The 17288-nt window shown below is 43.6% G+C and overlaps 1 protein-coding gene across 24 annotated transcripts in view; it reads right to left on the bottom strand.

The window, feature by feature from the left end:
- Window positions 1-17288, bottom strand: part of AFDN (afadin, adherens junction formation factor) — a 141360-nt gene that overhangs the window by 111111 nt on the left and 12961 nt on the right. The window lies entirely within an intron of this gene.

The following is a 17288-nucleotide window of genomic DNA, read 5'->3' on the forward strand; positions in this document are numbered from 1 at the left end:
ACTGTCATCTGAGAGGCACGACTCAGACCCAGCCATCCTCATGCATTAAAGTTGACACCACGCCTGCACTGTGTATTTGGTCTTTATAACACAGTGAGTCCCTTAAATATTTTTTGCCTGAAAATAAAGGCATAATCTTTAACACATCCCAATGCACACCTGTTCAGTGTGAGCCAACTACTGGACTTCTCACCTCTTGATGCTGGTCCACCAAAGCTGAGAAAGACCAAATTCACTGAAAACGGGGAAAAGTCATCTTTAAGTGAAGAGCACAAGTTTTCTGGACCAAAAAACTGATATAAAACACACACATATCCCACACACAGAGAACACAAGCAGCTCTCCCCTTTTATGGACGCTAACAAAACCCGTCCAGTACCTAAACACCTGAACGTTATAAATAAAACAGCACAACTCTCCGCCAGAAAATAGAGCTTGCTGTGAAAACCAACGAACCCACATACTTTTTTAAAAATGCCTCCGTTATAACTGCCAACATTACTACTGAGCGACTGTCTGCTCACAGCAGCTAAGCATCTGTGAGCCGTAACTGTCAACTCTGACGGCAGTTAGAGCTGCACTTGGCTGCCAGACGCGGGTGGAGTCACACAGGACCCAAGCCCTCAGTCAGCACGGCGCGAGGACTGGAGAGCGAGCCTCCCCACAAACTCTTCAAAGGTTTAATCTCTGCATTGGAGTAACTACCACACGTACATACTGGGGATGAAGCACAATCAGTTAAAGAACACGTGGAACCCTCATGACAACAGAGCAATCAGCACATTCACGATTAAACATTATGTTTGTATCTCTATTGTAATCTCCAAATACTACGTTTGTACCAACGCACAGATATACAAAAATAACCCTAAAAGCCACCTATCTAGCCCAGGGGTTATAACCAATTTTGCCACAGATCCCTTGGAAGTCTGGTGAAACCTATGAATCTGTCCTCAGAATAAACATTTTAAATGCATAAAACAAAATACAAAGGATTACAGGGGCTGGCCTGGTGGCCCGGTGGTTAGGTTTGTGCACTCCACTTTGGTGGCCTAGGGTTCACAGGTTCAGATCCCAGGAGCGGACCTACACACCGCTCATCAAGCCATGCTGTGGTGGCACCCCACATACAAAAGAGAGGAAGACTGGCAACAGATGCTAGCTCAGGGCCAATCTTCCTCACACAAAAAAAGTACAAAGGATTACAAAGGGAACAATTACATTAAAACACAATTATTAAGACTTTTTTAAACCTGTGACATAAGAGCCTCTTTCTTAACATACTATATGAGATCAAGAGTTGGTTCACACAATGCTAATTTTGAAGTAGATATGAGTACAAACCCATAAGTGAAGAAGTGCTAAATTTCAGCTGGAGGTTAATGAAAATTTATTACCTGAAAATAAAGATGTAATTATTTTCTCATCCACGTCCAAAGCTCCCACTTTGAACTCATGTACTCACAGAGCCCAAGTTAAGAACCCCTGGAACAAGTGTGGCGGTGTGAGCTCACCGTCCAGCCCAGAGCCCCATCCCTGCCTCGTGCAGCCCAGCAGCCAGAACGGACCGCCTTACACAGAAGCAAAGCTCATCTCCTGCAGCTTTACCAACTGCGCTTAAACTTTACTCACTGATACCACTCAAACCGTGGTTTATGAATGACCTTTTTTTCCATTTATGAATGAAACAGAATACCAGAGGGGAATAGATTTCTACTAGCCACAATGCACTCTGGGTAAGGAAGCAGGACGAGCGCTGGCTCATGAAATTTAGTTCCAGTTATTCCTGTGTAGGCCCTGGGCTACGAGGTAAATGTAACTCTTTTCTCACTGAGGGTCACAGTTAAACCGGTTCAGACTGAGAGGGGGCGTCCTGACCTCAGCACTGTGACAGTGTGCACGGGATGGTTCTTCATGTGGAGCTGTGCTGCGCATCGTGAGATGCCTAGAACACCGCTGGCCTCTACACACCAGATGCCAGTAGCACCCACGCAGCCGTGACACCAAAACTGTCCCAGGGGAGAACCACGGAATTAGCACAACACCAGCGCCTCTTCAGAATGACCTTCTAATTCTGGTTCCTCCAGCTGTTCTCCTTCCGGTGACATAATTCCAAATCCACCTCCTTTCTGGTCACTTCTCTCTTGAACACGTCTGTGTTCTATCCCCTGGCCTGGAAGAGTTTCCAGACTCATCACAGAACTCCAACGTGTCTGCTCAGCTGCAAGTCTACTGTTAATTCTAAGACTGTACCTGGAACTGACGTACCTTCAGACTGCATTAGCCTTTCAGTGACCACCTATTATTGTCGATTCACACGACAATCTGGTAAAATTAAAATTCTTGAGTTATCTGCGCGTCAGTCTACCAAATAATAACATTTCTCCAGCTCAGCACTAACCTGTTAAACAACGGCCTTCGAGCACAACCAACCAACTGGTTCCTGACCCGTCTCACTGTCCTTACATCCAGCCCTTCAACACAAGGGGATGAAAGACACTGCGACACGTTACGGCCAATGCATCTCCATGGTCTACAAACTTGGTAGCCCCACTATCTCTCTCACCCGGGCACACACAAAATGCCATCCCTGTGTCCCCCAGGCCGCGCTGGTTCCTACAAATGGGATCACACAGCCTCCCAACCCCAAGACAGAGCTTCATTCCCAGTCTGACCACAGTCACGGAGAACACGTCTCCGCACAGCCTTGAGTTTATGTTTTCACAGTGTCAGGATGAAGAGTCAGGTTACACACTACATTTAAAACCTTTACTGTGGGACAAACATCTCCATGAAAATCCATTTTAAAAGTTATATCCTAAAATACACAAAAATCTAAATATCTGTCATCGTAGAGCAAATAAAGAAATATGAATGTTTGACTACATAAAAAACTTTTATTTGGCAAAAAAAAGCTTTTCTTTTTGTCATTTCTCAATAATCGAATTGGTAAAAATCTGAAAGTCTGACAACATATTCTATCTGTGGGGCTGGCAAAAATGGTACATACCCAAAGAGCAGAATTCGGCACTATTTGGCAAAATGAGATCCACACGTACATTTTGACACAGGATCCTACTTTTGTGGATCTATTCCAAAGACATACTAGCAAAAATGTGAAACTAACGCAAAAAGTTAATCATCGTAGTACTGTTTATAACAGCAAAGGTCTGGAAATTACCCAGCAAGGGGCGCTGGTTTGAGCAAACCCTGGTACATTCATATAATGGAACAAACTGCTGCCATGAAAAGGAAGGAGGTGGCTCTGGATACTGTGACGTGGCGTGGTGCACAAGGCCCGGAGCTAGGGGAAAAGCCAGGAGCCAGCAGCAGCCACAGCACGCCTCTCTCACATGGAAGGGCTGTACTCAATCACCTGTGCGGGACGAAACCCGCCTCAACTGGACACTCCAAACCTAACGGAGGGGGAAGCAAAGCCCCTCTGAACGCACTTTATTGTATACTTTCAACTCTGGATGTACATAAATATTTTAAATGGCAGAAATTAAATTTTCACAGAAAGTAATCACTAAAAATTTAAAACAAAATGAAATTAATGCCTAAGTATATAACAAGTTGATCACATTACCACACAGAAGAAAGATTTTTCCAAGTGATTTTAGGAAACAGTATTTTGACTTTCCATTCCTAGTAGACTATTCTAAGGACAAATATCTTGCAAAGAAATATCAATCTTCATTCGGAACTCCTACTGTTAGTAGTAATAGTGGTGTTATGTATAATACAACTACTACATGAAGAACAAAGCAAACAAGTAATTATGTTAATATAGTTACAAAACAAGACATTCAATGTAAGGAAAAAAGATTTAAAGAAATGAAGGAGGAGCAGCCCCACGGCCTAGTGGTTGAATTCAGCGCACTCCTCTTCAGCAGCCCAGGTTTGGTTCCTGAGCCCGGACCTACACCACTCGTCAGCAGCCATACTGTGGTGCAACACACATACAAAACAGACAAAGACTGGCCACAGATGTTAGCTCAGGGCCAATCTTCCTCAAGCAACAAGAGGAAGATGGGCAACAGACGTTAGCTCAGGGACAATCTTCTTCAGGGGGAAAAAAAATTAAAGAAATTAAGTAAAAACCCTGTAAGGTCAAATCTGACTTGGAAACATCATCCCCACAAAAAGTAACATCTCCTAGTTCTTCCCACTGAAAAGGCCTTGAAGCATACGAGAAGCTGTAAACATAAGCATCGCCCGAATGGAGACTTGCTCCACTGGAAGGGGCCAGGTTCCGTGGAGAAAGAGCTTAATCCAGGCGCAGGTCAGAAAACGGACAAGGTAAGTGCTGGCCGTCTTGTGCCAGAAAACAAGGAAGTTCCAAAAACTAACCGGCTCATTCAAAAGAACTGTCTGGCCAACCAAAAGGTGCGCCTGTCCACATGCGGGACAATCTGAACCACCAGCGAGAACAGTGGCTGCAAGGGACTGAAATACGGAGCACAGACAAACCCGCAAGTTCATCATGATGAGAAAGAGACAGGATGAAAAGAAGAAAAAACAAGAGAGCCAAAAACAAAATCAAAATCACCACCAGCACTGCAGGCAACCGGAGCACCCACTCCTCAGTGGGAAAACAAGCACCGAAAGTAAAGGAACTCGGATTCACTCTGCTCTCCCATGGCTTAGACGAGGGAAGTTTGCTTCCACTGTTTAAAGAATTCCAGCCAACACATGCGAAAGAAATGAGAGAACTAGAAAATGACCACTTCCTAACCCTCCCTGACCTGGGCACGGACCTGCACCGGCACAGCCGAGGGGAAGGTGACACGAAACCTCACGCGCCAGGGCGCGGCACCTGCGAGACCCCGCGCCCCAGACCCAGCAGGGTGGGCAGGCTCTCCCCTCCGAGAGCCACCCGAATGTGATCAAGGCTTGAGTGCTCCAGAAACACCCAACACCCGCCCCCCCGGGAAAGCAAGTCCAGAGCGAGGACCTTCCACAGAAGGAACAAGCGAGCTTTGCAGCACGCCTACGACACGAAATGAAAGGGGATGGGCAAGGGCTGAGACCGCTCTAGACTAAAAGGGAACGATAGGTACCTGTGGGCCTTGTTTGGGTCCCGACTCAAACAAATTAACTGTAAACACACATTTTTGTGAGAGACAGGGAAATCGGAGTACGGGCCAGACACTAGCTAATAAGAAGGAATTACGGGCAACTTCGCTGACAGGCTTACTTCATTATGGTCAGCCTTTCTGAGATGCACACCGAAGTAGACAGAAACAACATGCTAGTTTTTAGGATTTGCTTTAAAATAGCTCAGCTAAAAGCAACAACAAAAAATAATAAACTAAGGACCAGCCCTGGTGGCGAGTGGTTGAGCTCAGCACACTCTGCTTCGACGGCCCAGGTTCAGTTCCCAGGCCCAGCCCTACACTGCCCTGTCAGCGGCCATGCTGTGCCCGTGGCCCACAAACTAAAAGACAGGGGAAGACTGGGACAGACGTTAGCTCAGGACAAATCTTCCTCAGGAAAACAGTAATAATGATAATAATAATAATAATGAATTAAGAATGACAAAATTTTGAAAATCCTAAAATCTAGGGGATGGATATAAGTGAGTCTCGACTATATTTGAAATGTTTAATATAAAAATAAGTTATAATTACAAACTAAATATTATTAAAAATAAACCTACTTTCATAAAAATACAGATGCTCTAGAAACAATTCAAGGAATTTGATTCGGTAAAATGACAGTGAATTAACATCAGAGGCCACTATCTCTTGCCTGCATGAGCAAGCAGCACATGTTGGGGAGAGACAGCAAGGCAGAGCCGTGCAAACGCCGTTAAAACCCCAGGACTTTCGCTGAACGTTCTCACGGCTCTGGGCAAGACACCTGAGCTCTCTGGCTTCCCGTCTACAGAATGGACAGGCTGCTATTTACCTCATGGGGTGCTGTGCTGACCACATTATTTACGGTACACAAAAGCACCTGCCACAAATAAGGCCCTTGATGATAAGTGTCACTTCCCATTTCTCAAATGGCAAATTCTTAAAACTAGTTTGAAAGGCACATAATCCTGTCTCTAGCAAAACAAAATACAAAAGCAAAAAACAATTAAGCATATATTATAAGTCTGCGAATGAAGGCACGTGAAAAAATGTAAAATATTAAGCTTTGTAGAAAAAAATAAAATGGCACTTTACAACCTTTATAATTCTATTTTTGAAATACAATATCCAAAAGTTCAAACCTTTTCCAATGATCTAACTCACTGTAACCAAATAACATACATAAACTTTTGAAATGCCTTCATGTTCAAAGAAAATAATCACATTCTGGAACTCAGTCTCAATATTATAATATCCAAGAAAAAATGAGAAAAATCATTTTCATAGTCTGCTTCTTCAACCTGCACTGAGATTCTTCAAGTATGTGAAATACTAAAAAGAAGTTTCTAAATAGGAACAAGGGTAATGCACCATACAAATAACATATACAAATTGACAGAACTATCGTTTATTGTATATACAGTAACTTTCACATCAAAGTAAACACAAACTATGGAGACTGATTCAAAGAAGCTACTTTTTTAGTATACTAAAAATTGAGTTCACAGTACTCAACCTATTTCAATTAAAAAAACATCAAGCAACTTGTCTAAATTAAAAATGTCTTCAAATCTCTACTGTAGCACTGCATTAGCCAACAGACACAGGAACATTCAAACGCAGGCAGGGTTGTGATTCCTCTCACATCTTAAGGCCTTTCATATTTTACACAAGACGCTTGAGAGGGGGTTGGGATAGAGGTGGAAGAACAAATTAGACACAAAACAATCCGGGGATGGGAAGTGCACCAAGTGATGAAGATATGACCGCCTTGGAGTTGGGACTTTCCAGACTAAACAGAACGCTGCGTTTGGGTTCAGGCATTTGACACCCTCCCTCGGTATCACGAGCGAGCCTGAACTGCGTGTTCGGTGCCAGCCAGTACCTCCTCACCCTACTTCCGGTTTCACTCTTCGTAGGATCAGATGACCACAGCAGATCGGAATGTCACTTGGTACCAGGCAAGAGAAAAACAAAAAGGTAAGCCGCATAAATCAGCCCGGGACTTTGGAAAGGAGTCACGTTCTCCAGGAGGATTTTCAACAGCACTAACCTAGAAAATCGAATCTCTACATAGGGGCAAAGAGACACTGACAACAGCTTACTGTTCAACTGAGAAGCTTTCTTAATATAATTGCAAGAGAATTATCATGAAAAGCAGCAATCACTGAAGTAGATTCTCATTTAATGTTACTGAAACATTCTGTTCACTATATAACACTTCCCACTCCTATCAAGAATCTTCCAGACTGTTACATAAATATCCCAAGTTTACATATACATGTACAGGCTAAAAAAGTCCATTCTGGACTAAATTCTTTGGATAATTAGTGGAATACGTCACAGGCATGAACTCAAAGACAAAGACACAAAAATATGATAAGAAGTGTTAGGTTCTGTGGACTGAAAACCTCAAAATCACTGATTCTACTTTTATATATAAAGTTATACTCTTCATGAAATCTCATTTAAGGATATTTTTGAAGATATTACCATTCTAGATATAACTGCACACAAAATAAGAAACAGCAACGAATAAGAATTGTTTTCAGTCTAAGACACGGAATGCAGTCAATCTAAAAGCATACAATGTTAAACCTACACTTGATGAGAAAACCTCCCCCCGGCCCCCAGTGACATCGACTGATAGAAGGCGAGGCGGACAGAGCTAAATCTCGTCCTGAGATGAACAAGGAAGACGTTCTGCTAGAACAAACAAAAGAAAGCAACAGCAACGGAAAGAAGTAAAACACACAAATGATATTGATAATACAAGACAAAGAGCAAGAGTATCTAACGTATCTAGGTATCGATCCAAAAAATTTTCATTAGTACAGAAGGAAAGCGCCTACTCTGAGCCAAACACTACGCGAAGTGCTTTTCATGCCATCTACTGTGGTTCTAACAACCCCACCAGGCAGGTGCTATCATTTCCCGTCTGACACTGAGAAACTGGCCTCAGAAAGATCAAGTCATCTGGCCACGATCACATGGCTAATACCAGTGGCCAGAATTCTTACTTGGGCAAGTTTGAAACAAGAAGCCACGCTTTTAACCACTTTCCCTGTTGTATAAAATAAGGCTGGAACACACCCAGTTCCCGCAATATGGTAGACCAAACAATCAGTAACCATTCTACTATATGACAGATAAGACAAAATAAACATTCTCTTAAATCCACTGCTGAGTGTATAAAAGAGAAAGGGAACTCCGAGTGGGAGGGCCAGAAAAACAAGTGTGTGGGACAGACTCCTCAAGAAGGGGCACCAAGACCCTGGGCTATCTGGGGAGAAGAGCGTGCTACCAGGTCTCAGAGAGATTCCAGTGGACTACATGTCTAAACGTACAAAGTCAAACTGTAAAACTTTCAGAATAAAACATCGATCATATTCATCACGCAAAAGAAAAAAATACATAAAGCTTTAAGGAAAAGAATGATGAACCCAACCACATTTCAAAAGTGTTAAAATCAATGTGACAAAAGACACTGTAAAAAGTGAAAAACCATAAACAAAAACAGATTTGCAAAATATATAACGTACAAAAAATTAGTATTCAGAATTTATAAAGAATCTCTACAAATCAACTAGAAAAAGACTAGCTCATTGGAAAAATTATGGACAAAACATATAAACAGGCAATTCAGAAGAGAAAATCAGAATGACCATAAACATGAGAAAACATGTTACTCACTGAAATCAGGGCAATATAAATAATAATTACTATTTCATATATTCCAGCTTGTAAAAAAACAACATCTGAATATACTAAGGATGCAGAAAATTCTGAAGTTTGGAATGTAAATTAGTATAATCATTCCAAAGATCGATTTCACAGAGGCTGGTAAATTAGAATCTGTGCGCGGCCTCTGACCAAGAAATTACACTTCTAAGAGTCCATCCCTCAAATTGTCATTAGTACAGAGGAAACATGGACAAGCGTGTTCATTAAATCCACATTTCTAAAGGCACAATATCAACAACCTCATCATCCCTACGCAGGAGGAGAGAGAACAACTGTGGTTCCTCTGGGCAATGGAACACCACGGAAAGGTTAAAATATGTGAACTATTATTACCTACCAACTTCAAGTCCGCAGCTGCCTCTGGAGAGGCAGAAAAGGGGTGGGAGATGCACAGAAGCCTCTCAGCTTCGTTAACGTTAACTGTTACCGGCTTCAACCTCCTAGGCCCCGGCTTCAACCTCCTAGGCCCCGTGCAACTGAAAGAAACGGTGATGACAACACATTCCTTGCTGACTTGGGAACCAAAAGAAATAAGAGACTAGTAGCGCGTAAATCACTGCTAAGCATGTAACGCGTCATCAAAGAGATGTGACCGTGAGAGGTACGAATAAACTCAAGGAGGCATTCAAAACGTGCTGCCAGCGAGGGGCTTACGTTCCCGAGTGCTCCTCCCACAGGAAAAGAACTGTCCAAGGACGCAGGCCAGAGGAGCGCCAGGGGGCGGCCGGGAGGGAGGCGGAGCTCTTTAGGACAAAGGTTCTCCACGTTTTCCCAGCACTCATTCTCAAGAAATGGAAAGGAAGGAAAGGGAGACAATTGTCCACAGGGAGGAGAAAGAAAAAACCAACACCACAGGTCAGATTCCAATGCTGGGACAGAAATCAGTCCAAAGACAAAGCTCACTTCACAGTGATGCTTTGAATTGTATTAAAAATTCAAACATTCAGCAATATGGGAATAACAATCTACAACAAATATTTTAAAAAGAAATAAAAACTGTAATTTAGTAGCTAAAGAAGACTGAGAGAACACATTAAGCCTAGGGGATGGAACGTTTTTATTTCCAGTTAAATCATCATCATCATCATCATCATCATCATCATCATCATTGCCATCCTCCCCCTCCTCTCCCGAACTCTAGGCAACGGGGAAAAAATAACAAAGAAAACAGTCTCTGTTCTCATGGAACTCATAATCTAGCAGGAGACACACAGTAATGACAGACGGTGATACACAAGAAGAATTACGCAGAGCAGAGGGACCAGGTCGCTGGGGACATAAGCGGGAGGGAACACTTGAACAAAGCCCTAACTAGGGAAAGAGCACTGCAGGCAGGGAACAAGTGGAAAGACTCAAGGGCTGGCTGGCACGTCTGAGAAACAGCAAGATCACTATGGCTAGAGCAGAACAAGAAGGGGGAAAACAGCACCAGCCTTTCTGGGAAAAGGGCATCATGTGGGGCTCTGTAGGCCCAGGTACGCTTTGAGTAACATAAGACCCATCTGAGAGTGTGAGCAGAAAACTACAGTAATTTAACTTAGAAGTGTATCTCTGTGTGGGAAACAGACTGTAAGAGGGCAAAGGCAGATGACGGGAAAAAAAGAAAAAGACTAGGTAAGAGGTTACTGGAACAGTCCAGGTGAGAGAGGAGGAAAAGCCTGGACTAGGCCAGTAGCAAGAAGTAGAGATGTCAAGAAGTGTTCAGATTACGAAAACCTTTTGAAGGTAGAGCTGCCAGAATTTGCTGATATGAAGTCTGAGAGAAAAAAGGAGTCAAGAATGATTGCAAGGCTGTGAGCATACACAACTGACAAGACTGACTAGCCGGAGGTTTACTAAGATCGGGAAGACCACAGGAGACGCCGATGTGAGAGGACTGGGGGAAATCAGAGCTCCCTTCTGGACCATCTTAAGTTGGGCGTGTTAAGAGGGCAACGACCAAGCCCAGAGATACAAATGTGGGACACATTGGCAATTAAAAGCACGAGAAGGAACGACTTCACCTAGGTGAGGCCATAAGTGTGGAGAAGAGAAGAGGCACACGGGTCAAACCCTGGGCCCTCCTCCACTCAGCAAAAGGGAGCGGGCCAGTCCTGGGGGCCACGTGGAGAAAGAGCTCCCAGGAGGATGGGATCAGCTGCCGCTGTGTCCGTCTCCCGGGCTGAGACACGAGGACTGGATTCGGCAGCATGAAGCTCTTTGGTGACTTGGACAAGAAGTTAAGGGTTGGGCCCCTTAGGGGAAAAAGTAATGAAAAAGTTCTTAAATGTAATTTCCATCTTCAGAATTAAACAATCTAAACTGGCAGTAGACTACAGCTATCCTTCACTGCTTTCTCCTTTTACAGGTGACAGGTTCAGAACAAAGGAATAACCAAACAGGCAAAATAACCACAGAATTACCGATTGTGTTAGCAATGCAAAGTCAGTTGGCCAGCAACGTTAAACAGTTTTTGGGTTATACTCACTCAGAGTTCTAAGTACGACTTTTATGAGTAACTCCTCTGAAAATGCCACTTACTAGCCATCCATTACTCTATCTCCCCCCCAAATCACAGAGAAGATTCTGTAAGACACACCAGAAAATAAAACTGCTGGTGTTTTACTTCTAATCATCCTTTTTTAACCTATTAATTTATTTTATTTACTGTGATGTTTGTAGAAATAACATTAATTGAAAAAAATACACATCATATCACTACAACAAACATCAAATGAATGATGAGGAAGGAGTCAGATAACCTTACCTCTTTACAACCATCAGTACAGCGAATTTCTGCGAAGTTCAAGGCTTCCTTTTGAACTTTTAAAAGTTCATGCTCTGGTTTTGGGAAAGGGTTTTGTTTGTTTAAGTTCATTTATTGCAAGAAAAAATATATACCCCTACGGTTCCTTTTGAGACTCTTCTCAATGCAGAAATAAACAAAATTTTTAAAGTAAAATTAACTTAGTATTTTTCTGATCAGATTGAAAATTAGGGACTTAAAGCAACATATCCAAAGTAGCCAACAGTTAAAGACCTCAGAAACAAACCTACCCATACGCAAGCCACCTTCTGATACCATGAAGTCTAGTGCGAGAGAGTTTAATAGATGTGAGCCAGATTTAAGAAAAAAGACTGCCCAAACTGATAAACACAGTAATTACTAAATGTAAGAGGAAAAAAGTACAAGCCACAGCTGTAACTCAAGCGAAGATATTGAAGGGTTTTAAAGATAAGTGCTCCCTTGGTCTTTTAGTCACTTTTCAAGTATGCTAAAAAAGAAAAAACAAATGAACCAAAAAAATATATCCACTTATGGCAAAAAGTACCATAAAATTAGAAGACCAAAATGACTAACAAGGAAAAAATATTTGTAAACACAAACTAAAACATCAATATATTTTATAAAAAGCATTTTCACAAGTCAAAAAGATTAAAACAAATATCCCAACAGAAAAAAACAGGTACTTCACATAAAAAGGAAGTATAATGGCCAGTAAATTTGAAACACACTCCATCTCAACAAGAAACAAGGAAACGTGAATTTTGAAACCAATGATTTTTTGCCTGTCAGATTGAAAAAAGTTTAATTCACAATATCCAGTGTAAGGCAAAGGGTCATACACACAGCAGTGGGGGTATAAATTAGAACAGCCTTTTTAAACAACAATTTGGTAGAGTCTATCAAAATTTTCAATGTGTACAGCCTTTTCACTCCAAGTCCACTTCTACAAATCTATTTTATAGAAACACACAAGTACAGAAAGATATGTCTGCAAAATGTTCACGGCAACACTACTGAAACAGTGTGTCCTAGAGACAGCCAAAGTGTTTGTGAACAATAGCTAGGGGAATGACTGGTACTGAGTGGAATATTATATAGCTATTAAAAATAAGACAGAATTTTATACATATAAGTTTTTGTCATATGTGCATACACACGGAAGAATTTCTTGAATACAGCATGCTGCAAAAAGTATCTAACATGTGATCCCATTCTTGTAACATAAAATTCAAACACATTCATTTCTGAGTGTACAGAATAAAATTTGGAAAGCTATTTTCTAAAAATTCTTAACAGTGGCTCCCTCTGGAGAGTTGGAATACGGAAGAAGAGACCTTCAAATCTACTCTACAGGCTCCAGCTGAAAAACAAGAACTAATTTTTAATCCTCATAAATCTTAGTAAAATATAGGTTCTCCATGTTACCTGTTATAAAACTTGTCTTTAGCTTCCTTTTGAGCAAAAACCAGTTAGTTACTGTTCACCTGAAAAGCGGACTTTACTCTTCAACAGCCCCGTCCCAAGCATCCACAACTCCCCGCCAAGCTTCTCCCGAAGTTGGCCGGAGAGTGGACGTGAACACTTCAGTGGGCGTCACTTATACGGGCAGCTCACAGGACCAGATGAGGAGCAGCAGCACAGCCCCAGTATTTCTCAGCGTGCTGTCAAGTACTAATACCTGCAAACGAGCTGCACATATTTAGCAAATGTTCGCTGAAAGGTAAGTTACTCCACTTCTAGAGTGAAGTACACAAGCCCAGCAGGGCAGGGCCAGCCTGAAGCCTTAAACAAAGGCTGCAAACGGTACCCTGCTGAGTTTGCATACAATAGGCATGTCCCTGCAGACCAACATTCACTGATTTCTTAACACATGCATCCACCAATTATCTACTGGGTCTATCACATCCTCCAGGAGGACTCAAAGTGCAAAAGTGAGTAAGCACCGCCTGGTCCTTGTCCTCAAAGAGCTCAAGTTCAGCGCAAGAACCCAAGTGTCTGACAATGTGCTCGAGTATTAATGACTCATTCTTCAATCTTGGGAATAACATGCTCTCATACTTAGTACCTAACTCCTAGAGTAAAACCATCATGCCCTTGGCTTTATGCAGATTTCCCCAGAGCAACCCTATCTTCCCAAATTTTAGGGAGGAGGGGTCAGGAATTGCTAAAATGACATTTGGCAGTCTGAAGCCCTGGAGGTGGGGGAGTTTGAGGAAATTAACGAGACATTTGGGTACAGAATGGACTGGAAGCCAGAGATCAATCAAGTCTATAAGGAGGAGACCTGATATTTTCCTGTCGGCTAATCAGACAAGTAATGCTGGAGCTCAAAGACAGACCTCAGTGCCCAGCCAGCTACTCGAGTGCATTTAAATGCCTCTTGCATGCCCAGAATTCAGTTTATTTTCCTCTCCTCCTCCTCATTATCTATTCCATCTCCTAAATTCCTCTCCTCCAAGACTGGCCTCCAAAATCAAACATCATTTTTGCTTTGTTTTGTTTTTTGGAGCTTTATTTATAGCTTATGGCAGACGACTGAACGTTCACGTGTGTGAAAACATTACTGGAGACGGCTGAAGATGATCAAGGCAAGGACTGAACACCAGCCAAAGGCGGCATTTCCTCAACTGACTGCCAACCTAAAACTGAAACGCAATACTGGACGTCAGCGTAGACGAGCCGTCACCTGGATGACCTGGTCCGGAAGACACACAGTCCAGATTCTGTGATGACAGCAGAAACACGTCGTCAACACAGCGAGAGAACCCCCAGATCTGAAACCCAGGGAAGATGTCCCGGTACAGGAGAAGAAAGATGACGACACAGGAAGAAGCCACCAGAAAAGCAGGCCTTCCACTAACTGCTTCTTGCAGAGTATCCTGTGACCCAGGAAGACCAGGAAAGCGTTTGAGCATCTAAATGAGTGTGCACAGTTTGAAGTCAATAAATGTCAAACAAGTGTATCAGCTACAGTCAATGTCAGTTTGCCTCCTTCATCTCAGAACAATGGTCCCATACTTAATTACAGGCCTTTTTAATTGAAAAAACAAATAGAGGATAGACTCCAACATTAAAATACTTTACCTGCCAAGAGAGATGAGTAAAATAGAGTCAACCAAGGGAGACAAGCTAAGAACAGAAAGGGACTAATTCCATTAGAAGACAAAGAGGAGGCAAATTCAGCCTTTTGTAGTCCTACAATAGGCAAGTGATTTTGGCAATTAGGAAACCAAGGGCGCCTCAAGGAAAGCAGTGGAGGAGAGAGCAGGACTGGAGCAAGAAAGGCGGGGGTCAAAGGAGTTAGAAGGCGCTAGATCAGAGGACCAAGTTCAGCAGGTGACACTTTCTCTCTAAACCTTCTTCCTTGATTGGGCCAGCAACACTACTTTTTTCCTACATTAAACTTCCGCGGCCACTCTCCTTCAGTGTGCTTGACCACTCCTCCTCCTGCACCACCTCAGACAGTCTGGTGTTCTCAAGACTTCTGCCCCAGGTTTGTCTCTCAGTGCTCTCGTCTATGCCTTGGCTACTTCCCACCTATCCACCACAACCGCCCTTCATCCCCTGCTGCCCTTGCTCTGAGCTGTCTAAGGAAATTCACACGCACCTCAAATTCAATATATCTCAAAGACAACTTTTTTTTACTGTGTGTGAGGAAGACTGGCCCTGAGCTAACATCTGTGCCCATCTTCCTCTACTTTATGTGGCACACCACCACAGCATGGCTTGATGAGCGGTGTGTAGGTCCAAGCCTGGGGTCCGAACCCATGAACCCTAGGCCGCCAAAGCAGAGCGCACGAACTTCACCACTACACCACCGGGCCGGCCCCATCGACGACAACTTTTCATTTCCCCACCCAACTCTAATCTACCACTTGCGCTTCACTTTTTGAATCCTAGTTAAAGGCACCATCACCTGCCTAGGCAGCCAAGCACACAGCTGGGATCACCCAGAACTCCTGTGTTCTCTTTCAGACAACCCCCTCGTCACTCTCCAAGTCCCAATTTTACGGCCTTACCTCTCAGCCTCTCCCTGCACATGGACGGTGCCACCTGAGTTCAGGCCTCCACCTCCCGGAGACAACGGCCACGTACCCTGTGCGTCCCCTGCTTCCAAGCCTGCTCCTCCCACACGCCACGATTCTGCTGCCAGGGAGCACCTGCTGAACTGCAAACCTCATTATGTTCTTTCATCTGGAACATTCTTAACTTGGCTAACAGGCCCACAAGAAACTGGCCCTGGTTAACCCCTCCATTCCACAGGCAGCGACTGGCTGCTCAGCCCCAAACAGCCAGGGGTGCAGACTTGTATGTACACAGTATTTCAGTTACTGGCTTACGCTGTGAAAACAAACGAACCCAAGATCTCAGCAGCTTACGGTGACGATGACGAAGTTTCACTTCTTTCTCATGGTAATACATCACTCTGTGGGCAGCTAGGACTCGGTTCCAGTCCTCTCCATTCTGCTACCAAAACTGAAAGACTTAAGTCCAGCCAGGCGCAAACCAACTCCTGGACGAGGGGAGAGCAAGGACAGGACCATGGACTGGGACTTACAGCGGCTGCTCAGAATGGGAATGTCGCTGGCCCAAGCAAGTCACGTGGTCCAGCCCAACGCCAGGAAGGCAAAGACCCACACTCCTCGTACAGGGAGAAGCAGCGAATAGTCAGGAACAATGCAGTGTGGTCACAAATGTGCCTGCATGCTCACAGGCGTGCACACAGATTCTGAAATAAGCTCTCTACCTCTTCTCCAGCTATTTCCTACAAATTCTTCAGAACTCAGAATGAACGTTTCCTAAAGTGAACTCAGTTCAACTTGGCTGACCTGCCGTCTAGGAAAGGTGTGCTGCCCACATGCCGCCCTAGTCTGCACCCTTCACAGCACTCACTGCCTTATACGTGTGTGTTCGTGCCCATCTTCCGCCAAACTGACAGTCCTAATAAGGGTTCCTCTTGCTCACCTCCACACAATAGGCACGAGGTGAACACATACTTGCTGACTGAGTAATGCTCTCTGCCACGAGTGCCTCCCTCTTATCCACGTGGAAAATTCCTTGTCCTCGCAAGACTCATCTCAACGGTCTATAAAGATGTTCCTGACCCCAACCATCCAAACAGAGCACTTACCATATTACTGCCATGTTTTTCAATCCATATTCCACACTAGTCTGGGAGGTATTTGAGAAAAGGACCGTGCATCCACTAAGGTTTGCAGGCTCAGCACTTACACAGTGACTGGCACGGAGTAGGTGGCTACTAAATGAGTGACCTTGGAAATGGAGACAGTGAGGGACACATTTACTGAGGGGCGGCCAGGATTCAACCTCAGGCCCCAAATGCCGGCAGTGCGGTTAGCTACCACCTCGGCAAGGCGGGTCCACTAGGGTGAGTCTGTCTCACCTCCTTCCCCTTCCGTAGGCCCAGTCCTAACAGAGCCGAAAGCAGAGCGGGCACTCAACAAATCTTAGTCTGAATGAAGGAGTGCTGCTCCAGCCTGAGAGAAATCCAAGAGAAATGTTTAAATGTTTGACAGGGCTACGCCACCAAAAACAAACAAACAAAAACAAAGGTACAACAGACACAATTTCTCCTTCTACTCAGCCCATGATACAGGCGCATAAGCATTTCCAAAATTTTTGCTCATAGGCAGAAGTTCATAGAAGCAAACAATGATTATCATTGTATTTAACTT

The sequence above is a fragment of the Equus asinus genome, chromosome 1, assembly GCF_041296235.1.
Source record: "Equus asinus isolate D_3611 breed Donkey chromosome 1, EquAss-T2T_v2, whole genome shotgun sequence".
Classification (NCBI taxonomy): domain Eukaryota; kingdom Metazoa; phylum Chordata; class Mammalia; order Perissodactyla; family Equidae; genus Equus; species Equus asinus.